Raw genomic sequence first — 26,737 nt, forward strand, 5'->3', positions numbered from 1 at the left:
GCTAAACACAGTAATAAGTACAAAATAAGTATTGATTGATATTAAATGAATGCGTATATGAATAAACAAACTCTAAATTCTTGCCTTTGTTTTTTTTTTTAAAGATTTATTTGATTTATTTGAAAGACAGAGTTACAGAGAGAGGTTGAGACAGAGAGAGAAGTCTTCCATCTGCTGGTTCACTTCTCAGATGGCTGCAGTGACTGGAGCTGAGCCTATCCGAAGCCAGGAGTCAGGAGCTTCTTCCAGGTCTCCCATGTGGGTGCAGGGCCCAAGCACTTGGGCCATCTTCCACTGCTATCCTAGGCCATAGCAGAGAGCTGGATTGGAAGAGGAGCAGTCAGGACTAGAACCGGCGCCCACATGGAATGCTGGCGCTTCAGGCCAGGGCGTTAACACGCTGCGCCACAGTGCGGGCCCATTGCCTTTGGTTTGATTTTGGAGTCAGGTAAAGCCCTCCAGTAGAGTGAAATCCATCTGTACAATTTGCTTAATAAAACCTTTGAAGTAGGAAAATAAACTCCTTAGGTTGTTCACCAGCTGCAAGGCCAGCAGTGTCATTATTTTACCACTCCAAAATGTGAGTGGATGGGAACATGACTGCTTTGATGCCTTGTAAGGGTGTATATTCAGCAGGCACAGCAGGAACTGGTGGGTTTACAAGGCCCCTCCCAGGAAACATCAGCATTTGATCAAGAAGGATCCTATTGATGGGTAAGGAGAGCAATCTGCAGCCTCTTTCACCTACTTCTTCTTAGGTCTTGGCCTTTACATTCAAACATTTTTCTTTAAGTTAGAGGCTGACTCAGATTTGAATAAAGAATATCTAAGAAAATTGACTCAGAACACCACGACTTATTTTCCAGAAGCAGACACGTGGACCACTTTGTGTCCAAGTATCTGGGCAACATGTTTCGTACATCAGGGTGTCATAATCTCCCCATCAATGTTCCATAACCCATAACCTCCAGGCTTTCATGTGCTCACTAGAGAGATTCCCCCACCCCTGCTTCAGAAACTCTGAATGACACCATCTTAACCCTGGGGTTGGAACTGGAAGCTGGGAATGAGGTCTAAAGGTGTAGCTCAGTTTCTCATTTCCTTAACAACGGGACCTCTTTCAAATCTTCTGAGGAATGAGGAGAAAGGTAAAGAACAGAAGAAATGGTTAAACAACAGAATTCACGCTGGTTTCCAGACACTGAAAAATTTCTTTGGATTTCTCTATGTGCAAACTCTCTGCACGATTTTTTCTGTTGATAATTGACTTCTTCATCAAATAATTGTTTGTGTTAGGTGATAACTTGTTGCTTCTGCATCCAAGGAGATGTCTCAGGTAGACATGCAACAGATAATATCCAGAGAACAAACGTAAAGTACAAAGTGATGGCATGAGACACATGAATTTTACATGCTTGGGGAAGTTGATTTTGGGGCTGAATTTGTAGGTTGGTTCATAAATTAATTTCACTTACGATTTTGATGTGAATATTAGATAACCTGTGCTATATTTATTGATCAGAGAAATTATGAAAATTATTGTCCTTCTATTATTAAAACCCATTGTGACACTCAATTCAGTTTTCTTAATATGTGATTTTGTCCTGTTATTATTTTGGGTAGCTTATCTTACAATTATATTAGTCCTTTCAATTAAAATCTACACTGATGAAAGGACAGAAAACCTAGAGGGTTATTGGTATTCCAAGTGTATTTTACTTCATTCAACCTAGGCAATATTTTCCAGCTCTGAAAAGAACTTTATTATGTACTTATAAAGTCTGAAGACCTCATATTTCTCCTTTAATCAAATAGTGGGAAAATGTGTTTGCTCCCACATTCCTGCAAATCTAAGTGTTATTGGTGGTAATTCATAGTAATTTGGTAAGAATTTGAAATGAAGGCAAAATTAAAAACACAGTGTTTAAGATAATTAAAAAGTGCAATGGTGGTTTTGACATTACCATTTCTGGCTGATGTTGGGATTGGTGCCAAAAAGAGATTATTTTTGACACTTGAAATATTATAAAAATGATGAATTACATCTACTTGACATTATTTCTGATGATGCCATCTCTTTAATTTTAACTCTGGAGGGTAAGATAAAAGGTTAGTCTTTTTTAGAAGATTAAAACACATTTTAATCTCATTTCTTTGGGCTAAGTAGATTGAAGACTTGGGAAATTATATGTAAAAGTCAGCAATATTTTTAGAATATTTTACCATGTACATAGTTCTACCTTATTTATTTTTCATATAGTATCTGAGGGTATCATTATTATTTCTATTTTACCAAGGAGTGAAGTGAGGTTTAGAGATGAAAAACACAGTAACTCCTTTAATAGCAAATGTTCACGTGGTAGAAAAACAAGGAATAAACAACTTGTTTCCAAAGCTTGTGTACTTTCTACCACACCTACTGCCTCTCATTTTAGTAGAAAATAATCATGATAATTTGTATTTGAAATACAACTGCCCATTAGATGGAAATTACTCAGTTTTCCACTTTGTTTTCTAGTGTACATTTTCAAAAAGAGAGTTCAGAATACTTAAGTTCTTAGATTCAATTCCTATAATCATGTTCATGTTTATGCTCATGGTCTGTGTTGAATGCATTCCATTGTGACTCCTGATCTGAGCTTTGGGTAACAATTTTTTTTAAATGTTATTTAAGGTACACAAATCTCATGCATTTCATATGTACAGTTTTAAGAAGATAGTGATACTTCTCATCCTACCCTCCCTCATGCCTATGCTCCCATACTTTTTCCTCCTCCCTCTCCTGTTCCCACTCTTAATTTTTACAAAGATCTATTTTCAGTTTACTTTATATTTATAAGATTAACTCTACACTAAGTAAAGAGTTCAACAAACATTAAGAAGAAAAACCTCTGTTCCTCAACAGTAGAGACAAGGTCTGTAAATGCTCCAGGGTTACAAGTGCAATTGAGGACTTTGATGGATGGGTATCTCAAGCTGTATCAGTTGTGTCAATATAGGGAACTCTCAACATGACAAAGTGAAGTCTAATGATTTTTGGAAAGTTTTTAAAAATGCATTACAATTAAAAGTAAACATTAAAATCAAATAAATAAAAAATAAAACAGAATTAATGAATTTATAATTAGTTCATGCCAATGAAAAAGTTAAAAAGCAATAGCTTTAACTTTCCCTAGAATAACAGTATCTGATTCAGAGATGGGTGATTTGTGCTACTGATGAGGATTTACAACCTTTTTCCCTTTTTACTGCTTTAGAAAATTCCAACTTCCAGGCATTTGGTGAATATATCAGTAGTATGAGATATTCATACCAAACATGTATGCATTGATTTTAAAGATTTTCTCTAAGGAACTCAATAATCTATCAAATGGGAAGTTATAAGTGGATTACACTCAGAACCTAGAAGGTTTAATGAATGATTTATTTAGACTGGTGCATTTTTAAATTCACTCAGGACTTTCATTCAATTCTATTATTTAAGAAATTTACACAATAATAAAGTATGTCTTATACAAAATATGATATCAACTTCTGTCTCATTGTAAAGAAAATCATTATGTGTTATAAAAGCTAAACTCTTAGAGATAAATCATTTGTACCACAATTTGTTTTCATTAAGAAACCTTGGTATTTAACAGTAGTGGAGGAATGTCTCTTGTTCTTGTTGACTATTTCTTTATATACTGTACCGAAAATGAAGTTTTTAGATTCTCAGTATATTATATTTTGGCTGTGTTTTGTCTACTTAGCACTTCTGTATGACACTGTGATTCAGTGAATGGATCATAATCTGTGAAAACTCTTATCAGGTCCCTTTTCCTCTGGTATTCAAGGTGAGTATTTGGCTGATGCGAAGAGGAAAAAGGACAGTGAGTAGGTGGTTTCTAGCCATCCCAATGGCAGGCTCCCAACAGCTTGGGCCTGCAATATCACAGTTTCTGGGCTTCCTGATCCTCAACATCTGTAGCTGATTTCATTCCTGCCCATTCATGGATTTTTTTTCTTCTGGCCTGCAAAAAATTTTTTGAGATCTTATTACCATTCTAATACGTTTATGTGTACTTGAGTCAGCCAGAAAGTGGTTTGGTTGCGTATAATTAAAGAAATTTGACTTGATTATTTTAAAAATGATTGCTATGTTCTCCACACTGGTTCACTACTCAAATACTGCAAGGGCTGGGGTTGGGCTAGGTGGAAGCCAGGAGCCAAGAAGTCCATCCTGGTCTCTCATGTGGGTGGCAAGGGCCCAAGTACTTGAACATCATCTGCTGCTATCCCAGGCACTTTAGCAGGGAGCTGAATCAGAAGCAGAACATGTAGGATCTCTGTCTTTAATGTGTTGTACTATGTGAATTAACGGTAAAACTACTACTCAAACAGTACTCTATACTTTGTGTGTCTGTGTGGGTGCAGTCTGTTGAAATCTTTTTTTTTTTTTATTAAACTTTTATTTAATGAATATAAATTTCCAAAGTATAGCTTATGGGTTACAATGGCTTCCCCCCTCCCATAACTTCCCTCCCGCCCGCAACCCTCCCCTTTCCCGCTCCCTTTCCCCTTCCATTCATGTAAAGATTCATTTTCAATTCTCTTTGTATGCAGAAGATCAGTTTAGTATATATTAGGTAAAGATTTCAACATTTTGCCCATATAGCAACATAAAGTGAAAAAACTACCATTGGATTACTAATTATAGCATTAAATAGCAATGTACAGCACATTAAAGACAGAGATCCTACACAATTTTTTTTTCAAATTAATTAATTTTCTATGCCATTTCCATTTTAACACCAGGTTTTTTTTTTTCATTTCCAATTCTCTTTATATACAAAAGATCACTTCAGTAAAGACCTCATCAGTTTGTGCCCACACAGAAACGCAAAGTATAAAAATACTGTTTCAGTACTAGTTATAGCATCACTTGGCTTTAGACGACACATTAGGGACAGATCCCACATGGGGTGTAAGTACACAGTGACTCCTGTTGCTGATTTAACAATTTGACACTCCTGTTCATGGCGTCAGTAATCTCCCTAGGCTCTAGTCATGAGTTGCCAGGGCTATGGAAGCCTTTAGAGTTCGCTGACTTTGATCTTATTCCGATAGGGTCATAGTCAAAGTGGAAGTTCTCTCCTCCCTTCGGAGAAGGGTACCTCCTTCTTTGATGGCCCCGTTCTTTCCACTGGGATCTCACTCACAGAGATCATTCATTTAGGTCTTTTTTTTTTTTTTTCCATGATATCTTGGCTTTCCATGCCTGCTATACTCTCATGGGCTCTTCAGCCAGATCTGAATGCCTTGAGGGCTGATTCTGAGGCCAGAGTGTTGTTTAGGACATCTGCCATCCTATGAGTCTGCTGTGTATCCCACTTCCCATGTTGGATCTTTCTCTCCCTTTTTGATTCTTTCAGTTAGTATTAGCAGATACTTGTCTTGTTTGTGTGATCTCTTTAACTCTTAGACCTACAGAGCTATCAATTGTGAGCTGAAATTGATCACTTGGACTAGTGCAATGGAATTGGTACATGCCATCTTGATGGGATTGTGTTGGAATCCCCTGGCACATTTCTAACTCCACCATTTGCGGCCAGTCCGATTGAGCATGTTCCAAATTGTTCATCTCCTCCCTCTCTTTTTCCACTCTTAGATTTAACAGGGATCACTTTTCAGTTAAAATTTAAACACCTAAGAATAATTGTGTGTTAATTACTGAGTTCAACCAATAGTACTAGAACAACAGCAACAACAACAAATACTAAAAAGGATAAAGTATTACATTGTACATCTAAAGTCTGTTGAAATCTTTACTGAGTATATACTAAGTTGATCTTCCTTATATAAAGATAATTGAAAATGAATCTTGATAAAGAATGGGATGGGAGAGGGAGTGAGAAATGGGATGGTTGAGGGTGGGAGGGAGGTTATGGGGGGAAAAGCCACTATAATTCAAAAGTTGTACTTTGGAAACATATTTATTAAATAAAAGTTGAAAAAAAGGAAGCGGAACAGCCAGGATTTAAATGTCACACCAGTATCGTCATGTTGCTGTTGTAAGCAGAGGCTTAACTTGTTGTGTTGGCCTCTTTTCTCTCTCTCAAAAATAAGTATTTAGTTACTTCATTTTATTTGAAAGTCAGAGGGATAGAAGAATACAAGCGAGAGAGATCTTTTTATCTCTTGGTTCTCTCTCAAATGCTCCAAACAGCCAGGGCTGGGACAGACTGAGATCAGGAGGCTGGAACTCAACCCTACTCTCCCTCGTAGGTGACTGGGACCCCAGGCCACCATCTGTAACCTCCCATAGTAGACGTTAGTCAGAAGCTGGACAAAAATGGAGGAGTGGGGCCGGTGCTGTGGTGTAGCAGGTAAAGCTGCCTCCTGCAGTGCCAGCATTCCATGTTGGCACCAGTTCGAGTCTTGGCTACTCTACTTCCTATCCAACTCTCTGTTATGGCCTGGGAAAGCAGAAGATGGCCCAAGTCCTTGGGCCCCTGCATCTGCATGCGAGATTCAGAGAAGGCTTCAGATTGGTCCAGCTCTGGCTGCTGCAGCCATTTGAGGAGTGAACCAGCAGATGGAAGACCTTTCTCTCTCTCTGTCTCTGTCTCTCTCTGTAACACTGCCTTTCAAATTTCAAATAAATAAATTAATCTCAAAAAATAAAAAGAAGTGGAGGAGCTAGGACTCACACTAGGCACCCTGATATGAGATGTAGTTGCTCCAAATAGGGACCTTAACTGCCATACCAAATGTTCACCCCATCCTTACAAATATTAGTTTTTAATATGAAGAAGCTTTGAAAATATTCTACAATTGAACTTGCCAAGGATAACAGAAGAAAATGGAACACAAATTTAAGAAAATTAATATCAAAGCTTATGCAAAATAACAATAACTTGAAGACATAATTGTCCAAGCATATTGTGTATGTTCTGTGGCTACATTTAGATTAATATTTTATTTAGCACCATTAGCTTTAATAAAACAACACTAAACCACAATCTTTGTTTTTGTTGGCTGAGAAATTTGACATTAGACAATAGTAATGATAAAGTACATCAAAACCATAAAATGCCAGAAGTAATAAATGTAAGTTATAAGCTCACAAGTGAGTGAAAACATATTAGTAGAGATAAACTGCAACCTATTAACTGGATGTGAGTTGTGATAAATAATCAGGAGTATCCTCATAATGTGTATGCATACTTTAAGGATCTAATGATTGATAGGAACTTAAAAGAATTCCCATGGAATTAATAGATAATATTACATTGAATCTGTGAGAAATTGATGCACGTGAATTGATTTTATCATTTTTCTCTGAAATCGCCAAATCACCTGTAAGTCATTTGATAAACCACAATATTTTGCAAATCACACATTGACAAAATATTAGAACAATAGCTTCTACAATCTTTAAATCATATACCCTTTTCAGTGAAAACTTGAGTATAAATGTCTATCTATTAATGATATGTGCATCTATTTTCCTTCCAAAACTCAATGTACATTTAAAGCCTAATTAAAAGTACAAATTTGAAGAGACAAGGCAAATTACACAAAAAATTTGCTTTCCAATATTTATACTTCCCTATACTATTTTAGTGAAATCAGTGTTGTTAAATATGCCTCATTATTTGTGAAAACCATGGTCAACTCTTTTTTCAAAAAGGTATTCAGTTAATCAAAAGTCAGAGTTACAGAGAGTGAGAGACACATACAGAGAGAAGTCTTCATCTACTGATACATTCCCCGAATAGCTAAAATGCCCAGGCTGGGCCAGGATTAAGCCAGGATCTAGGAATTCCATCTGGGTCTCCCATATAGGCGGCAGGGGCCCAAAAACTTGGGCCAGTTCTGCTGCTTTCCCAGGCACATTAACAGGAAGCTGGATCAGAAGCAGAGCAGCCAGGACTTGAACCACCACCCAGAAGAGATACTAGCATTGCAGGCAGTGGCTTAACTTACTGTGCCATAAAGTCAGCCCCTCCTCCTAATTTTTATAGAACTTGCCATGATTTTAGCTGGGCATGTGTATACCCACCTAGAAGCTGAATTTTTCTACCAGCCTGCAACAAGGCAAGGTCACATGAGTAAGGTCTTGTGAATGGAAGTAACAAGCACAACTTCTAGGACATAGATTTAGAAAAAAAAATTTCTTTGTACTGTAATTATCTCCCCTTCCCACTGAATTGCAAATAGTGATGACAGAACCTCTGACTGTGATGGAAATTACTAGTTGAGGTACCCTCTCAAGGACTGTTATATGAGAATGAAATATAACTTTAATTTCAGTCATTGTATTTTGGATTATCTTGTTATAGATACTTGGCCTATTTATCCTAATATGGATCCATATTTGTTTGGATAACAGAAGTATTTCTAAGGTATATCTGCTAGTAGCATACTCACTTGCACCTAGAATCAAATGCAGGTGAATTTTGACTCACTTGTACTATCTTGACCACAGATGACAGAAGCAGAACAAAAAGGAAGTATATATTTAGATATCAAAGGAATATAGCTGCTATCATTACCAAGTATGTGCTAAGGTTAGGCACTTTAAAAATAATCTCTTACTTTTAAATCCCCAAACAACTTTAAATTTGTAACGATTATTCCTATTTCTGGATAAGTGTATTTTTGTCTAGAATTTCAAGATTACACAATTACTGAAAGATTAAAAAAAAAATCCAGGAATCCAAGTGTGCTGATTAATTTTATATGTCAATATGACTGAATTAAACAAGACCCATATAGTTGGTAAAACATTTCTGGGTGTGTCTATGAGGGTGTTTCTAGAGGAGATTAGCATTTGAATCAGTAGACTGACTAAGGAACTTCTGCTCACACCAAAGTCCGTGGCTATCTTTGAGTCCTTTAAGGGCTTGGGTAGAAGAAAATGTGGAGGAAGGATGAAGTCACTCTCCCTCCTGTGACTCTCCAGCACCCTCCTGGTTCTCAGGCCTTCACACTTCTATTAAGTTACACCACTGGCTTTCCTGGTGCCCTAGCTTGCAGCAAAGATCTTGTGGGCCTTCTAGGTCTTCATAATCTTAGGAATTAATAATAATAAGTCCCCATTTAGTTCTGTATGTTTGTATCTATCTCACCAGGTCTGTTTTTCTGGAGTACCCTGACTAGGATGTCAAGGACTCTAGTCCCTTCTCATTCTGAATCTCTTGCTAAGATTTATTTTTTGAAATACACAAAGCTATAGTTTGATGGATAAAGGCACACTAAATTGTTATCAAACTTTTAACAGAGGATATTTCATACTTCCTTTTTTTAAGATACTGAGGTCAATATACTTGTGAATATACTTCATAAAGAATGTACTTCATAAAGAAGCAGGAAGTCAGAATGTTTTGGCATTTCAAAGCTAATTATTTAATCAAGACACATGTTTGGCCTGACAGTGTGGTCAACATGATCTGTTGTTGAGAACACTTTCGTAAAGAAACATATAGGGAGAAATACTACAGAAGGAAACTTTATGTCAACTGCATCCGCTTTCACAGGGTTGGATAATTAAAAGGGCCTGTGGAATTTTCCATTGTATGCTCACTTAAGCTTAGGTAAAAGGGAAGTACAGGAGGAGAAAGGAAGCACAAATATCAGGAAAGTATGAGACTTTCTGGCATAGTCCCCAGGTTCTTTTTTCTGTTGTATACAACTTTGCCTTTGGATTAGAGCCATCAGTATATGCGCAAGTTACTTTGATCTCAGGGAAATCAGATTCCTTTATGAGAAGGTTTCTTTTATACCTTCCTGGCTACAGAGTCCAAAACAGGCTTTATGTTAAGGCTCAAGATAGAAACCAATAGAACAAACAGAAACCAGCAGCAAATCATCATTCTGTACTTTTTCTATAAAAACTATTGATAAACTGACACAAGTTTCCCCATCTTCTGTCTTGTATCCTAGGTACACTCATAACTACTTTGTATATTTTATTTAGGTTCAGCCAAGGATCAACATGATGATTCAATACATCTCTAGATAAATATAGGGTTGCATAGAACTTCAGGGATTAACTCTGTTCTTATACTATCTACCCCTTGACCATTCATCAAGCTTTCTTAATTGCAAATTGATCATCATTATTCCTCTTTCTGAATGTCCATGACATTTATAGGATAGCAAAATCAGAAAGATAAATACCAATCTAGTAATCATCTGTTTCATTCAATGAAGTGAAATTTCTTTAAAGAAATACTTTAGCTTTTAGAAAATATTCTAATATAAAATGGTTTCACTTATACACAAGCTTGAAGATTCTTTGTAAGGGGTCTCTACAGCTGGAACACAATCACAAGAAGAGTATAGCAACTGGAGAAGTAAGAGAGGAGGTCCAGGTGGAATTGCACAGGAAATATTAAGACAGGAGTATCCTAGCAGACAAATGGGTCATGGTAACATGGAGTGTGAAAGAGGAGATGGGAGGAAAACAGTAAAAGGAAGGTGAGGAAGGAGGAAGAAAAAGGATCGAACCCCTAGACCATAGTTCAGGACTGTGCTGTTATTCATAGGATCATTGAAGAGCAAGGCAAGGCCTTAGTACATCAGGCAATACATCAGGACTCACTAGCGACAAAAAAGGGTTTGGTATCTGGAGCTCAAACAGAACACCAAAAATTATGTTAGTTCTTTTTTTGTTTGGGGGGGGTTGGAAGTTAGCTCTTCCATTTATTTATTCATCCAATTTTATTCATTATTATCAAAGATTAGAATAGGTAGTACTGAATACAGAAAACATTTCTATTTTCTTTCTTATTTTCTTAAAAGATTTATTTGTTTACTTGAGAATCAGAATTACAGACAGAAAGGTCTTCCATTCACTAGTTCACTTGCCAAATGACTGCAACAGCTGATGAGTTGATTTGATCTGAAGCCAGGAACCAGGAGCTTCCTCCAGGTCTCCTACGTGGGTGTAGGGGCCCAAGCACTTGAGCCATCTTCTACTGCTTTTCCAGGCCACCAGCTGGGAGCTGGATTGGAAGAAGAGCAGCTGGGACACAAACTGGCACCCATATGGTTTGCCAGCCCCATGGGCAGATGCTTAACCTACTGCCCTACCGCACTAGCCCCAGTATTCCTATTTTGAAATTTATATTTTGATGAACAACTATGGAAAAAGCTAACTTCATTTTAGGCTAGTGAATGCCTGATTTAGAGCTGCTTTAATTCTTCGCAAGTGGGAATTACATTGGTTCTATGGTCTGGAGTAGGAAAGATGTTACAAGACAAGTCTTAGTATTTGTAAATCTAGGCTTTGGGGAGATTTGTGAGCAGAAATGCAGGTGTATCGTTTTGCTGCCTGCTCTTCAAAATGGGGCATAAGAAGTTACATAGTTTGCGTTGAAAATCTAAATTCATGTAGAAAATTCAGGCTGCCAAATCTTTTTCATTGCTATGATAGAACTGTTCCTTGATGTAACTGGCTGTTTGAATATTCCACTTGACTTTCTGATTAGACCTAGAATAAAATGAAGCACAGAATGAGAAAATGAATAAGCTTTTCCTCCATGGGTGTCTGTTTTTAAAGCAGATGTTTAACAGAGGCTCTGCTCAAGCATAGAGAATCTGCTGTAACAGTCAAACTTTAATACTGTCCCTCTGCTTCATCACTCAAGCCCTATGGGTTATGAGATTCAAACTTAAATATAAATACCAACTATAAAAATCTAGCTTTCATGTTATCTTGCTTTCTAGAGCTGTCAGGAACTGACTCATTCATTTCACTTTACCTTATTTTTATTACTAAAATAGTGAGTACCAATTTATGCATATATGCTTGATGACAGTAAAATCAAAAACTTCAGTAGGCAACCAAACTCTTCATTGCTTGTTGGTGAGGGAATGAACTTTTATTTCCATTTCATTACAATCTTGACTGCTGCTTTACTCTCTTAAAGATATAAAATAAATTTTCATTGAATTAGCTGGCAAATTTGATGACTCTTATGCAAATTTGTAGCAGAGCTTAAGGACTTATAAAAGAAGCTGATACCTGTGGAGAATATGAACAACTTGAGTGCTTTTGCTTATATGTACATACGCAACTGCATTTAAAGGTCAAACATGAACCAATAGCTTTGTTATAAAAATGAGTTTTCTGAAATATGTGTAGTGATCAGAATGAAATCAGAATCATTGAGAAGAAAACTTAAGAGAAAAGGCAAAATAAGTATATTGAGAACATAGAGAATAAAACAGGAATAACAATACATCCTCATATAATAATCAGAATATGAAGGGTAAAAAAAAATGAAGGTACCAAGTGAGAAACAGCATACCCTAGATACCTGGAGTGGTTCCTGATTTCCTTTGTTAGAGGCAATCCCACTATCATCCTCAAATCTATAAAAATAGCTTCTTGTCATGAGAAAATCATCCTGAATTTGTATTTTGGTGTATGAATTTATGTGACATTTGTCTATCTTTTGATAAACGACCTATATACATTTCAGAAAGGTGAACTTACTTTACAAAACAATTCTTAAATAATATTTTGAAAATGATGGTATATTTTAAGGCAAAACACATAAGCAAATCAAACTTTGCTGACTGTAGAATTCTTGGCTCATTTTCCATTTGTTTCAATTATAGAATCTAATTAAACAGTAATTTTTGTCCATATTGCTGTATGAAAGACTATGTGGCAAATGCCAAGGTTAATTATTGGACAATCAAGTTTACCAGTGAATGGGGAATGTTGTAATTAGATTTGTATAAAGAAAAAAGTGTGAATTTGCACTTTTTCTGATGGGTGAAGTCATATAAAAAAATGTGTACTGCTACAAATAATTAATGAAGAATGTAAGGCTCTGCATTCAGTATCCTTAGCTGGGCTTGGCATGGGCCAGTTAATTCACATGGAGACAGTTTAGTTGGCAAGTCTCAGGGCTTGGTTAAGGTCTATGTTTAGATGTGAACTCATTCCTAGGAGATTTGTATCCAGACAGTAAACAAGAAACTACAGTATAAAGCACAACTTCACTGTGGGGAATAGGGAGAAGTCTGGATTTGGAATCAAATGAATCTGGCTTGGTTGCATAATGCTACAAATTTTCCGGACCTTGGTTTCTATAAAATGGAAAAGCTGGATTCAGTGATCTTTTAAGTTTTTCTTGTTTCTAAATCTGCAGTTCTTACCCTTTTTGGTTAACCATCTTATTATGAAAACAAAATTAGGTTTAACTTTTGTCCACTGGAAGTTTAAAATGAGTTAGACTTTTGATAGTGATACTACCATTTAACTTCAATAAAAGAATTAATTATGCTCATATTAAATTACCATACTCGTTTGATATTTCAAAACAAACAGTATGCTCTCACGACATATAAAACATCATCCAACAACTTCCTCATGCTCTTGGCCTCTTGAACAATGAGGCATTCTTCACTTCAGCATCATTTTAGGAATGCCTCTTATGGGCTCACCATTCAATATGGTTTAATTAATGGTTACCATAAGCAGTTAAAGTATCTGATTTTATAAGGTAATTGAGAACATTCCTTTAGCAAACAAAACAGAAAAGAATAGCAGTAACAACAGACACATACACACCAACACCCACTCCCAAAAAACAGAAAATCCTAAAAGATTTCAACCATGTGTTTGGTTGTCAAAGACATCTAACTTGAATCATTTCTACCTATACTGAATTTCCATTAAGAAATGGCTGTTCACAGCTGTTCAGTAGAGAAATGATAAGGGAATAATTTTCTTGACAACTCAAAACTGCATATTACATTTCCAAGAACACTTTATAAACATGAATTTGATTGAAAAGGAAGGGATGGATATATTTATGTTGTCCCTGAATCAGTTAGGATGCCTGTTTTTTGCTACTGTTGCATTGGATGCAAAATTCAAAAATAACAGTTGTTTAAACAATATAGAAGTGGGTTCTTCTCTGGGGTAAAATTCTGAAGCAGACAGTGCACATTGTAACTTTGTTTGGTCAGGACTGATTTAGTTTTATCTGTTACCATATCTGACTTCTTTGGTTTCAAGAATCTTTTTATTTCCAAGATGGCTATTGCAGTTCCAGTCATTTTACTTCACACAAAAAGACAGAGACAAAAGGAGAAAAACAGTGTATTTCCAATTAAGGATATTTCCTGGAAACTGAAAACATCATCCTCACTTACATTGTATTGCTCAGAATTTATTTATTTAATTTTAAAATGTTTTTATTGACATGCAGTAGTTGCTCATACTTATGGGGTACAGTGTGACATGTCAACACACGCATGAAATATACAATGATCATATCACAGTAATTACTGTAGCTATTGACTCAGACATTATCTCTTAGAGTATTAAAAATCCTCTCTACTAGCTGTTTTAAAATATTCAATTAATCATATTCAACCATAATTATCCTAGTGTGATATCAAATGTTAGAAGTATTACTATTATCCAACTGTTCCCCTTTACCCAAAAAACATCCTCTTTGCAGCTCTCCCTCCAACATACCCCATTGGCCAGAATTTAGTAATTTGGCAATAACAAATTGTGATTTATGTTAAAAAATGTCATTATTTGTGGTATTCATGCACTCAGCTGCAAATGAGAGATGTTAATAAGAAGGTAGGACAGATCAGATATTAAATTTAATAAAAAGCAAAAGCTACAAAATATGGAAAGTGAGTTTTCTCCATTGATGAAATTATTTATTGACATGAGAAACTAAAAGTGAATAGTCCCAAAGAAAGCATAAGTGTGCAAATTAAGGAATGGCAAGTTGGGATAAGAAAATAAAAAATGAAAAACAATTATTTGCAGATATGCTCTCTGAAAACATATTTGAAAGGCAAATTGAATGCTTGATTTTCTATGAACATAGTTCTATTAGTCATGTTTCCATTAAAACAGAAAACCTAAACAGATGAATTTTTTTGCAGTATAATTAGGGAAAGTTGTAGAGGATTTATCTCACAAAAAAAAATACTGGGCTCTGGTGGTTTACAAGAAAATTTTATCAATTCTTCAAAGATTGGGTGTCCAACTGCTACATAAACTGTTTCAAAGGACAGAAATAAATGGGAAACTTCGTATTTATTTTTAGTGTAAAATGTTGCTATTTAACTCTCATAAAAAAAAAATAGTACCAAAGAGTGGCAATAGTTTGGTGTTGTGGTTAAGTTACCCGAATTCCATATCAGAGTTCCTGAGTTTCCTTACTGGCTTCGTCTCTCAATTCCAACCTCCTACGAAAATAGATCCTGGGAAGTGGCAGTGAACACTCACTTGGTTAGGTTCCTGCCACCCATGTGGGAGACCTGGGTTTATCTGGACTAATTCTGACCACTGCATGCATTTGGGAAGTGAACTAGCAGTTGGGTCCTCTCTCTTTCCTTGTTTATATATGTCTGCCTAACTCTATCTCGTTGCTTTTCAAATTAATTATCTACCTAATTTAAAAATGGTACTAAAGGAAAAGTCACAGACTGATATCACTGATATTGAAGCAAAAGTTCTAAATGAACTATTGGTGAACTGAGCACAATATGTATTGAAAATAATGCAACAGAATCAAATGGAATTCATTCCAGGAATTCTAGGTAGATTCAAAATGAAGATATTCATCAATATACAAGGGCGCACCACAATGCAACAAATAAATAAATAAATAATGCAACTGTAAGTCAATGACAAGAAAAACTTTGGAAACTACACACATTTATGGAAATTAAACAACTTACTCCCAATCATTGTGGAAAAGAAGAATCTAGAAAGAAATTAAAATATTTCTCGAAACAAACGAAAATGGAAACACAGCATACAAACACCTTGTGATGACAAGGAAGTTTATGATGCTGCTCATCAAAGAACTAGAAAAATAAAGACAAATTAAATCTAAAATTAATGGAAAGAAAGGAAGAATACAACTCAGAGCACAAATAAATGACATAGAAATATAAAACTATATAAAAATTAATGAAAAAAGCTGCTTCTATAAAAAATATAAACAAAATTAACAAGTCCGTGGCTAAACTAATAAGAAAAGAGACAAGATTCAAACATATAAACTCAAAGATGAAAATGGATACATTTCAATTGACACCACAGAAATACAAAACATTGTTAGAGATAACTACCAATAAATATTTGGCAAAAATTCAAAAACTAGAGGAAATGGAATAATTCCTGGATGCATATATATCTTCCCAAAACTAAATCATGAAGAAATAGAATATTGAAATAGGCTAATTCAGAAGGAACAGGCCACCAAGGAGAGAGGCGCCTTTCTCTGAAGGGAGGAAGGAACCTCCACTGTGACACGGCCTTGACTAAACAAGTTCAGAGTCGGTGAACTCAAGGGACTACCATAGCCTAGACAGCTCATAGCAAGAGTCTCGGGTGATTGCTGACATCATAAATAAGAGTGTCAAATGTTAAATCAACAATGGGAGTCACTGGGTACATGCTCCCCACATAGGATCTCTGTCCTTAATGTGTTTTACTATGAAACTTAAAAACACTACTAGTCGAACAATACCCTATACCTTGTGCGGTTGTGTGAATGCAGCCTGTTGAAATCCTTGCTTAGTATATACTAAGTTGATCTTCAGTATATGAAGGTAATTGAAAATGAAACTCGATAAAGGGTGGGATGGGAGAGGGAGAGGGAGGTGGAGGGCCACGGGAGGGAGGGAGGTTTTGGGGGGAAGCCACAACAATACAAAAGTTGCACTTTGTAAATTCACATTTATGAAATAAAAAAAAAAAAACAAATAGGCTAATAATGAGTAGCAAGATTGAATTGGTAAAAACAAACAAACCTAAAATATATAATAATAACAAAACTACCAAAGAAAATCAAAAAACCAGATAACTTCACTGCTGAGTTTTACCAAACATTTAAAAGAAGAATTACTTCTTAAATTATTTAAAGAAATACAAGAGGAAGGAATTCTTATAAGTTTTCTGAGGCCATCAATACCATGATCCAAAAACCAGAGAAGGACACAACAAACAATGAAAACTGCAGGCCACTATCCTTGATAAACATATATTTAAAAATCCACAAAAAAATGCTAACAAATTGAATCCAGAATCGTATTTTTAACTTTCATTTAATAAATGTAAATTTCAAAAGTAGAACTTTTGGATTACAGTGGCTTTTCTCCGCATAACGTCCCTCCCACCCACAACCCTCCCATCTCCCACTCCCTCTCCCATCCCATTCTTCATCAAGATTCGTTTTCAATTATCTTTATATACAGAAGATCAATTTAGTATATACTAAGTAAAGATTTCAACAGTTTGTACCCACACAGAAACACAAAGTATAAAGTATTGTTTGAGTACTAGTTTTACTGTTAATTCACATTGTACAACACATTAAGGACAGAGATCCTACATGGGGAGTAAGTGCACAGTGAACTCCCAATGTTGATTTAACAATTGATACTTTTATTTATGACATCAGTAATCACCCAAGGCTGTTGTCAATTGCTACCAAGGCTATGGAAGCTTCTGGAGTTCACAAATTCTGACCTTATTTAGACAAGGCCATAAGCAAAGTGGAAGTTCTCTCCTCTCTTCAGAGAAAAGTACCTCCTTCTTTGATGGCCCCTTCTTTCCTCTGGGATCTCACAGAGCTCTTTCATTAGATTTTTTTTTTTTTTTTTTTTTTTTTTTTTGCCACAGTGTCTTGGCTTTCCATGTATGTGAAACTCTCATGGGCTTTTTAACCAGATCTGAATGCCTTAAGGGCTGTTTCTGAGGTCAGAGTGCTGTTTAGGGCATCTGCCATTCTATGAGTCTGCTGTGTATCCCGCTTCCCATGAATGGATCATTCTTTCCTTTTTAATTCTATCAGTTACTATTAGCAGACACTAGTCTTGTTTATGTGATCCCTTTGACACTTAATCCTATCTTTATGATCAATTATGAACCGAAACTGATCACTTTGACTAGTAAGATGGCATTGGTACATGCCACCTTAATGGGATTCATTTGGAATTAGAGTTTCTAGCTCTCCTATTAGGAGTAAGTCTGAGTGAGCATGTGCCAAACTGTACATCTCCTCCCTCTCTTATTCCCACTCTTATATTTAACCAGGATCACTTTTCAGTTAAATTTAAACACCTAAGAATAATTGTGTGTTAATTAAAGAGTTCAAATAATGGTATTAAGTAGAACAAGAAAATAACTAAAAATAACAAGAAAATATTAAAAATAGTACTAACAGACTAATCCCTGTTTATGGGACTATAAACTGATGCAGCCATTGAGGAAGACAGTATGGAGATACCTCAGAAAGCTGAAAATAGATCTACCATATAACCTAGCGATCTCACTCCTGGGATTTATCCAAGGGAGACGAAATCAGCATATGAAAGAGTTATCTGTACCCCCATGTTCATTGCAGCTCTATTTATAATAGCTAAGATGTGGAATAAACCCAGTTGTCCATCAGCTGATGACTGGATAAATAAATTTTGGTTTATATACACTATGGAATTCTACTCAGCAGTAAAAAAAAAAAATGAAAGCCTGTTTTTTTGCAACAAAATGGATGCAACTGGAATCTATTATACTCATTGAAATTAGCCAGTCCCAAAAAGACCAATATCATATGCTTTTCTTGATCTGTTGTAACTAATATAATAGAGTATCTAATGTAATATACAGGAGTGAAATTGACACTTTTCTTTCTTTTTCTTTTTAAATATTAATTTATTTAATTCAAAGGCAGGGTTACAGGCTGAGAGAAGGAGAGACAGAGAGAGAGGTCTTCCATCCACTGGTTCACTCCCCAAAGGCCACAATGGCTAGAGCTGGGCCAACTTGAAACCAGGAACCAGGAGCTTTATCCAGATCTCCCATGTGGATACAGGGACCTAAGCACTTGGGCTATCTTTCACTGCTTTCCCAGGCCATTAGCAGAGCTGGATCAGAAATGGAGCAGGCAGGACTCATATGGGATGCTGGCAACACAGGTGGAGGCTTAACCTACTGTGCCACAGCACCAGCTCCTGGTTTCCACTTTGAACCAAGTGGATGAACCAACAAGTGTTGTGTGTATGAGTGTGTGTGTGTGTGTGTAGGGGGTTATGTCTTTCTGTGACTAACTGAAAAAGATGAAATGTAGATTTTATTATTTAAGGTCCAGACAGCTTATTTAGAATAGTTGGTTATTTTCCAAACATATAAGTTAGAATCTATTAGGCTATAAAGTATCAGAAACACAAATAGTAGCTTAAATAAATAAAGGATTTTCTCATAACCCACAAAGTCTAGAGGCTGAGAGTCCAGGGCTCTTGCAGATGTCAAAAGTACCAGCCAGAGCTGTGGCTTAGTATGTTAAGTCTGCCTAAGGTATCGGCATCCCAAAGGGGTCTTGGTTCATGTCTCGGCTGCTGTTCTTCTGATCCAGCTCTCTGCTATGGCCTGGGAAAGCAGTAGAAGATGGTTCAAGTCTTTGGGCCCCTGCACCCACGTGGGAGACCCGGAAGAAGCTCCTGGCTCCTGGCTTTGGATCGGCACAGCTCTGGCTATTGCTGCCATCTGGGGAGTGAACCAGAGGATTGAAGACCTTTCTCTTAAAAAAAAAAAAAAAAAACACTTTCCATTTCTTCAGGAAGTTTTGTTTTATTTATTTATTTATTTGAAAGTCAGAGTTACACAGAGGGAGGAGAGGCAGAGAGAGAGAGGTCCTCCATCCGTTGGTTCACACCACAACTGGCTGCAACAACCGGAGCTGTGCCAATCCAAAGCCAGGAGCCAGGAGCTTCCTCCAGGTCTCTCACATGGGTGCAGGGCCCAAGGACTTGGGCCATCTTCCACTGATTTCCCAGGCCATAGCAGAGAGTTGGATCAGAAGAGGAGCAGCTGGGACTAGAACTGGCACCCATATGGGATGCCAGCGATTCAGGCCAGGGCGTTAACCTGCTGCACTACAGCACCGGCCCCAAAGACCTTTCTCTTTATATCTCCCTAAATCTGTCTGTAATTCTACCTCTTAAATAAATAAAAAATAATTTTTTTAAGAAGTACCTTCAAGGAACCAATATCCTACAATTACCTATTGCTTCATTAGATCTCCTGGTCACAAAATGACTGTGTCAAATCCAGCCATCACAGTCTCATTCCAAATAGAAGGAATAACAAATGTGTAAAAGATGAAAGCTTTCTTTTCGTAAGACTTTGGCTTTCTCATTTTCAAAAAATTTTGTGAGTCTCATTGACCAAAACCATTTCATATGGTCACTGTCTAGCAGCAAGTGAGAATGAGAATTTTATTTTCAATTTGGGTAAGGAAGAAAGAAGGGGTTTGGAACAGGAATTAAAAATAAGCCAAAATTCGCAGGCGCCGCGGCTCAGTAGGCTAATCCTCCGCCTTGCGGCGCCGGCACACCGGGTTCTAGTCCCGGTCGGGGCACCGATCCTGTCCCGGTTGCCCCTCTTCCAGGCCAGCTCTCTGCTGTGGCCCAGGAGTGCAGTGGAGGATGGCCCAAGTGCTTGGGCCCTGCACCCCATGGGAGACCAGGATAAGCCCCTGGCTCCTGCCATCGGAACAGCGCGGTGCGCCGGCCGCAGCGCGCTACCAAGGCAGCCATTGGAGGGTGAATCAATGGCAAAACGGAAGATCTTTCTCTCTATCTCCCTCTACTGTCCACTCTGCCTGTCAAAAAAAAAAAAAAAAAAAAAAGCCAAAATCGACATTTTGAGTTTCAATGATTGTTTACAGCTCTTGTCTCTACTGTTGAGGAACAGCGTTTTTTGTTTTTTGTTTTTTTTTTCCTCCTCATAGTATTTGTTGAATCTCTTTACTTACTGTAAGGCTAAGTATAAAGTAAACTGAAAATAGATCTTTGTAAAAATTAAGAGTGGGAGTAGGAAAGAGACAAGGAAGAAGAGTGGGAGTATGGGTGGGAGCAAAGGTATGGTGGGAAGAATCACCATGTTCCTAAATCTGCATACATGAAATACATGAAATTTGTAGACCTTAAATAAAATTTAAAAAACAAAAAACAAGAAAAGATCTGGAACAGTACATTAATTACTTTCATTACTTTAATTCAAGGATGTACTGGAAGTTCTAGCAATTAGATGAGAGAAGAAATAAAGGGTATCCAAACTGAAGAGGAGGAAGTCAAACTGTTAGTTTACAGATGACATGCTCTTGATATAGAAAATCCCAAATCTTCAGCATAAAGCTACTAGAACTGATAAATGAACTTAGCAAAGTTACAGATACAATGTCAGTATATAGAAATCAGTAGCATTGTTACACACCAATAATTAATCATCTGAAAAAGAAATCAAGAAAGCAATACCATTTCTAATACCTACAAAGAATAAAAATACCTGGAAATAAGCTTAATCAGAGATGTAAAAGAACTCCACATGAAAGTTGTAAATTATTGATGTAATAAGTTGGAGAAGGGGACCAATATTGTGGTGTAGCAGGTTAAGCTACTGCCAATATCCCATGGTGCAGTACTGGTTCAAGTCCTTGCTGCTCTGTTTCCCAGCCAGTTTCCTAATAATGCACCTGGGCCCCTGTAACCCATGTGGGAGACCGGGATGGTGTTCCTGGTTCCCTGCTTTGGCATGGCTCAGAGCCGGCTTTTGCAGCCATTTTGGGAGTGAACCAGAAGATTAAAGATCTCTCCCCTCTCTCTTCCTCTCTACCTCTCTTGTTCTCTCTTCCTCTCTTCTCCTACCCTCCCCCCAAGCTCTGTCTTTCAAATAAATAAATAAATCTTAAAAAAATAAATTGAAGAATGGAAGGCATCCTGTGTTCCTGGGTTGGAATAATTACTATCATTTAAAATTTACATGCTATCCAAAGCAATTTACAGACTCAATGCAATCCCTATCAAATTTCCAACAACATTTTTCTTTCTTTTATTTTTTTAAAGATTATTTATTTGAAAGTCAGAGTTACACAGAGAGAGGAGAGGCAGAGAGAGAGAGAGAGAGAGAGAGAGATCCTCCATCAAATGGTTCACTCTCCAATTGGCCGCAACGGCCAGAGCTGCACCGATCCGAAGTCAGGAGCCAGGACTTGGGCCACCTTCTACTGCTTTCCCAGGCCATAGCAGAAAGCTGGATTCTATGTGGAGCAGCCAGGGCTCGAACTGGTTCCCATACGAAATGCTGGCGCTGCAGGCCATGGCATTAACCTGCTGAGCCACGGCGCCAGCCCCCCAGCAATATTTTTCACAGAACTAGAAAAGCTATTACTGAAATTCGTGTGAAGTAGCAAAAGATCCTGAGCAGGCAAAGAAAAGTTAGGCAAAGAGAACAAGACAGGGAACATTATAGTACCTGATCTTAAGATACATTACAAACCTACAATAATTAAAACAACATGGTGTTAGCACGAAAATGATAGAGCAATAAACTCCAACTAGACTAGGAAGATCAGGACCAAGGGGGTCCCTTCACACCATCTGGAGATTAGTCTCAGAGTACCAGAGAAGAGTCAAGCAAATTGGCTTATGTGAAGGATGTTGATGTCACATGCTAATCCTTTTAACCAAGGTTTTTCTGTGCTGCTGTAACTGACCTAGGTCATGAGACTTTTATGCATCATGGGGTAAAGTTTCATGCTGTCTTTAGCGAGTCTTGATTGAAAACTTAACATTCACCCAATTAACTAGTCCAAACTCTCCCTTCTCAATAACTCTCTTGGACCGTTTGTGAGAACTTCCCCTTGACAGCCTATAAAACCCCCTGGGCAATCAACCCTCAGTGTCTCACTCCTTCAAGGGCCCCTCTCAGCACTGCTGGAAGCTTTCCCTTTCATTTCACTTTCTCTTTTGCTTAATAAAGTTCCTTCATTTTGCTCACTGTTCCTTGCCATGCTCCTCATTCTCCCTGTATGCAAAGCAAATAATCTCAAAGAAACAAAAGAACTGTAATCTAAAAGAGGTGTAACCTTTGAAAAAATGGTGGAAAGGAAAATCTGTAAGATTTCTGTGGGACAAGACACAAACCTGAGCCATTAGAACTGCAGACTCCTGCAACATTTCTTGGGGTCTTCTCTGGGGTTGTTGGGAGGGTACAAAGACTGCTTTCACTTTTTTTTTTTCTTTTTCTCCAACATAGTACATGATCAACTGAGAACACCAGGACTCTATCAGCCAATTAAAAGCAATTAGCATGGCTTCCCTTCAGAGGGAAGGCTTATTGGGGAAGACTTTTAGTAACTAGGAATAATGGTCTTTCTCTGTCTCAGTTTTGCTTTGTGGAAATTCATCAATGTTCGAAACTGGAGTAAGGTCTTGGAGTAATTGAAGATTTCTGGCTGAGGCAGCTCTCCAGTATTGCTTAAAGCCTGATTGTTTGGATCCAGACTCCAACACCCATTGGGTTACTGGACTAAAATCTACACTCAGTCTCTTGGTCTCCTTCCTAGTTACTAGCCCTTCTCACTTGGTCTCAAATGTCCAGTGTGGTAGATGCCTCCAGTTATAGCTGGAAGGTCATATTTCCACCTCTGCTAGCAATAAAAAGGCGTTAATCCATTACCCCTTTTCAACCTTTATTTCCCTTCATTTTCTGAAATTACTATTTTGTTGATGACTTTTTCTTCAGCTCTTGACAACAGGATTATCTGTTTCTCTACTGCTTGGAAGAACTCTTAAAGGAATTAACATTATCTGCTTATTTTTAATTATTTTAGTGATTACTAACTCTGATTAGATCTGGCCCACAGTTTTGGTTAAACTGCTCAGGTTAAATGGATTATAAAATGCACTATAAATTTACAAACCTATGTTGTGCTTATATAAAGGTCTAATGTTTTGTGCACCTGGGCCAATCTCTGCTAATGGGACATGATGCTGGAGTAGATTCATCAACCAAGGCTTTACACCAGACATAGCTTGTCCTGCATAATGGTGGGGGTAGCATGCACGCCCAGTATTTTATCACAGCCAGGTTGGTTCTGGGGCAGGGAGCTGGCTTCTTTCCCTATTGTACTCCCATCCTAGTTCACAACCCTCCCCACTTAGCAAGTCTGAGCACTAAGAGTTAATCCACGGGTGGCTGGATGAAGAGAAAGGAAAAAAGGATAAATAGTGCTTTGGTCCTGACCCAAGCTGACAGGCTTAGAGAGTGGGCCATATTCTTTAAAGAGAGATTGACAAAAGCACAGGTAAGCTTAACATTAAATAGCCATACAATGCCAGGTTTTAAATATCAATCAAAAAAGGATGTCCGGGCCTAAGGGAGGGTCAAATTTAGGTGCACGTAAGGGTGATTTCTCCTGCTGGCTGAACCCTCCTTCATTGTCAGTGCCAAGTTACACATGTACCCAGGAGCTACAGGCTCCAGGGTCCTGGGGAAACATGAGGAGGGGTAGAGGCACAGGTGAGCATATCTACTGTTCTCTTCCAGGGTCCTGGGGAAACATGAGGAGGGGTAGAGGCACAGGTGAGCATATCTACTGTTCTCTGACCTGTCCCTGTTGTGGACTCCAGGTTATTATGTGTCTACAGCCCAGGAACTTGAGAAATGCCTCAAGTGGGCAGAGGCAGAAACTTAGGGATGCTTTGTTTCTTGTTCTCTAATTTCAGATTGGCATGCACCTCTTGGAGTGCATTCTCAGACACTGGGATTCTTTTGACCACCAAACCTTGAAGAAAACACCTGTTCTTTTCCTTCACCACAGCATGGCCAGCATACAAGATGGAGGGTGGAGAGACTTGGTCCCAGGATGAAAGAATTAACTATAACACCTTCCTCCAAATAGACCTCTTCTGCCACAGATCAGGGAAATGATATGAGATCACTTACATCCAAGCATTTTTCACTCTGTGATGTAAGCCAGACCATTGTCAATTCTATAAAGTAGGCCTGGCACATTTAGCAGCAGTTCTCTCAAGTCCCCAGCTTCCCCTCTGCCTATACCCACTGCAGAGCCTGGCACCCATTCTACACCTATCCCTCTCTCTATTGATCCTCCTCCCCTCATGCCTCCCTCCCCTCAGTCCAGGACTATGTATTAGCAAGCAGGACACCTGACCACCAACTTCTGTTTTATCCCTCCAGGAGGTTTCCACAGATTCAGTGGTTCTACTCATGTACAAGTCCCCCTTTTCCAGCAAGATCTTAGATAAAGGGAATCTTGGGAATCTTTTCAGATTGCTCTGTTGCATCCTGGTCATGTGGTGCTGCTTTCACTGGTCTATGGACTTGTTGCTGAGTATAGAAATAAAGGGAAAAGTCTAAAACAGAGTGCAAGAATGAAAGTGAGTTTATTGATGATATGCGACAGAAGCTCCCCCATGTGGGGGAGGGGGTCCCTGGGCTGGGAATCTGTTTCCCCTTAGGGGCTGGTCTCTTTTATGCTACTTTTTTTTTCTCCCTCTTCACTTAGTTGTGATGTACTGATCCCTCACCTAGTGTGTGCAGTAGGGGTTGTATTTGGGTTGGCTTCCCGTGCTCTGTCCACAGGTATTGAAGGGGTCAGTCATTGGGTCCCCCACCTCTGTTCATGAGTGCAGGGAGGGATCGGTTGTGGGATTCTCTAACAACAATGTTGGTTAGCATTTCCCATACTCTTATATTAAGTGCTATACTGCCCTTCGTCCTCCCTTTTGGTCTATTCTGTTGTGTTTTCTTAAATTTTTGTCTTTCTCAAGTGGGGTGAAATTTTCCTGGAATTTGCCCAAAGTTCATTCTTTTTCTCTAACCCTGCCTGAGGCACCCTTTTTCCCTACATCTTCCCCTCATCCTCCAAGAGAACCATCCCACTGCTGTGTGGAATAGGGTCTATGACCACTGTAGCTGCTTCCTGCTGGCCAGGGGTGAAGTGAGGAAGTCAGCTGGTCCTCTCAGGGACGTCAATCAAGTGGGCCTCAGTAGACATCATCAGGAATGGACATCTGAGGTTCCATGTGAAGGACCATCTGCATCTTAAGAACACTTATTCTGTGGAAGATGAGCTGTAACAATTAAACAAGTAGGAACCAAAAGCGCAAAGGAGGAGTAGGGAAACTATCACAGGTATGAAGGGGATAAAAATAACTCAAGCCCAATTCTTTATAGTATTAGATTTTGGCTTAGATTTTGATTGAGATTGTTATATACCTTAATTAATCCTTTATGCTTAGTTAGGCTGCCTTCCACCTTATGGGAATTATTTATGCAGAAACAACATATCTCGTTAAGCATTGCAAAGGTTTCACCCACCTCAGCAGAGAATAGTTTGAGTGTTCATCTGTTTTGGAAAATCAGCTCAGTTAGAGAATTTAGACTTTCTTTTTGGACCTCAATTACTTCTACTGAAGCTTCCCATGATGCCTTGAGGGCTACGGAGAGGTTATTGGTGGAAGCATGGGCAGCTTGAATTCCCATTGGCCAGAAGAGTCCTCAAAGCTTCTCCCATGCCATTCCCACTTGCTCAAGGATCTAATTGCCTATTCTCATGACTCCGAATGAGTCATGGAGATGGACAGGAGGGGGGATATTAGGGCTTCTTTTCTGTCTTGTTTGTGTAATTGATTTGAAGTAAGAGAAGAGGCTTGGTTGAAGTGGATGATGTCAGGAATAGCACCTGCCTCTCCATTTATGGAGAATGTGGGAGGAGTGAGGCTGTGCAGAGAAAGAACATTCCAGTGCCTAAGAGGAACATGGTTGTTTTCCCCTGGGCCCATATGTACTTTTAAGTGGTCTTAATTCTTAATGAGTTGGGGGAAATGTCAGGGTTCCAGTGTGGCCAGGAGCTGATGCTCACTGGTCTGGTTCCCTGAA

This window comes from Lepus europaeus, chromosome 8 (genome assembly GCF_033115175.1).
Source record: "Lepus europaeus isolate LE1 chromosome 8, mLepTim1.pri, whole genome shotgun sequence".
In the NCBI taxonomy this organism is placed as follows: domain Eukaryota; kingdom Metazoa; phylum Chordata; class Mammalia; order Lagomorpha; family Leporidae; genus Lepus; species Lepus europaeus.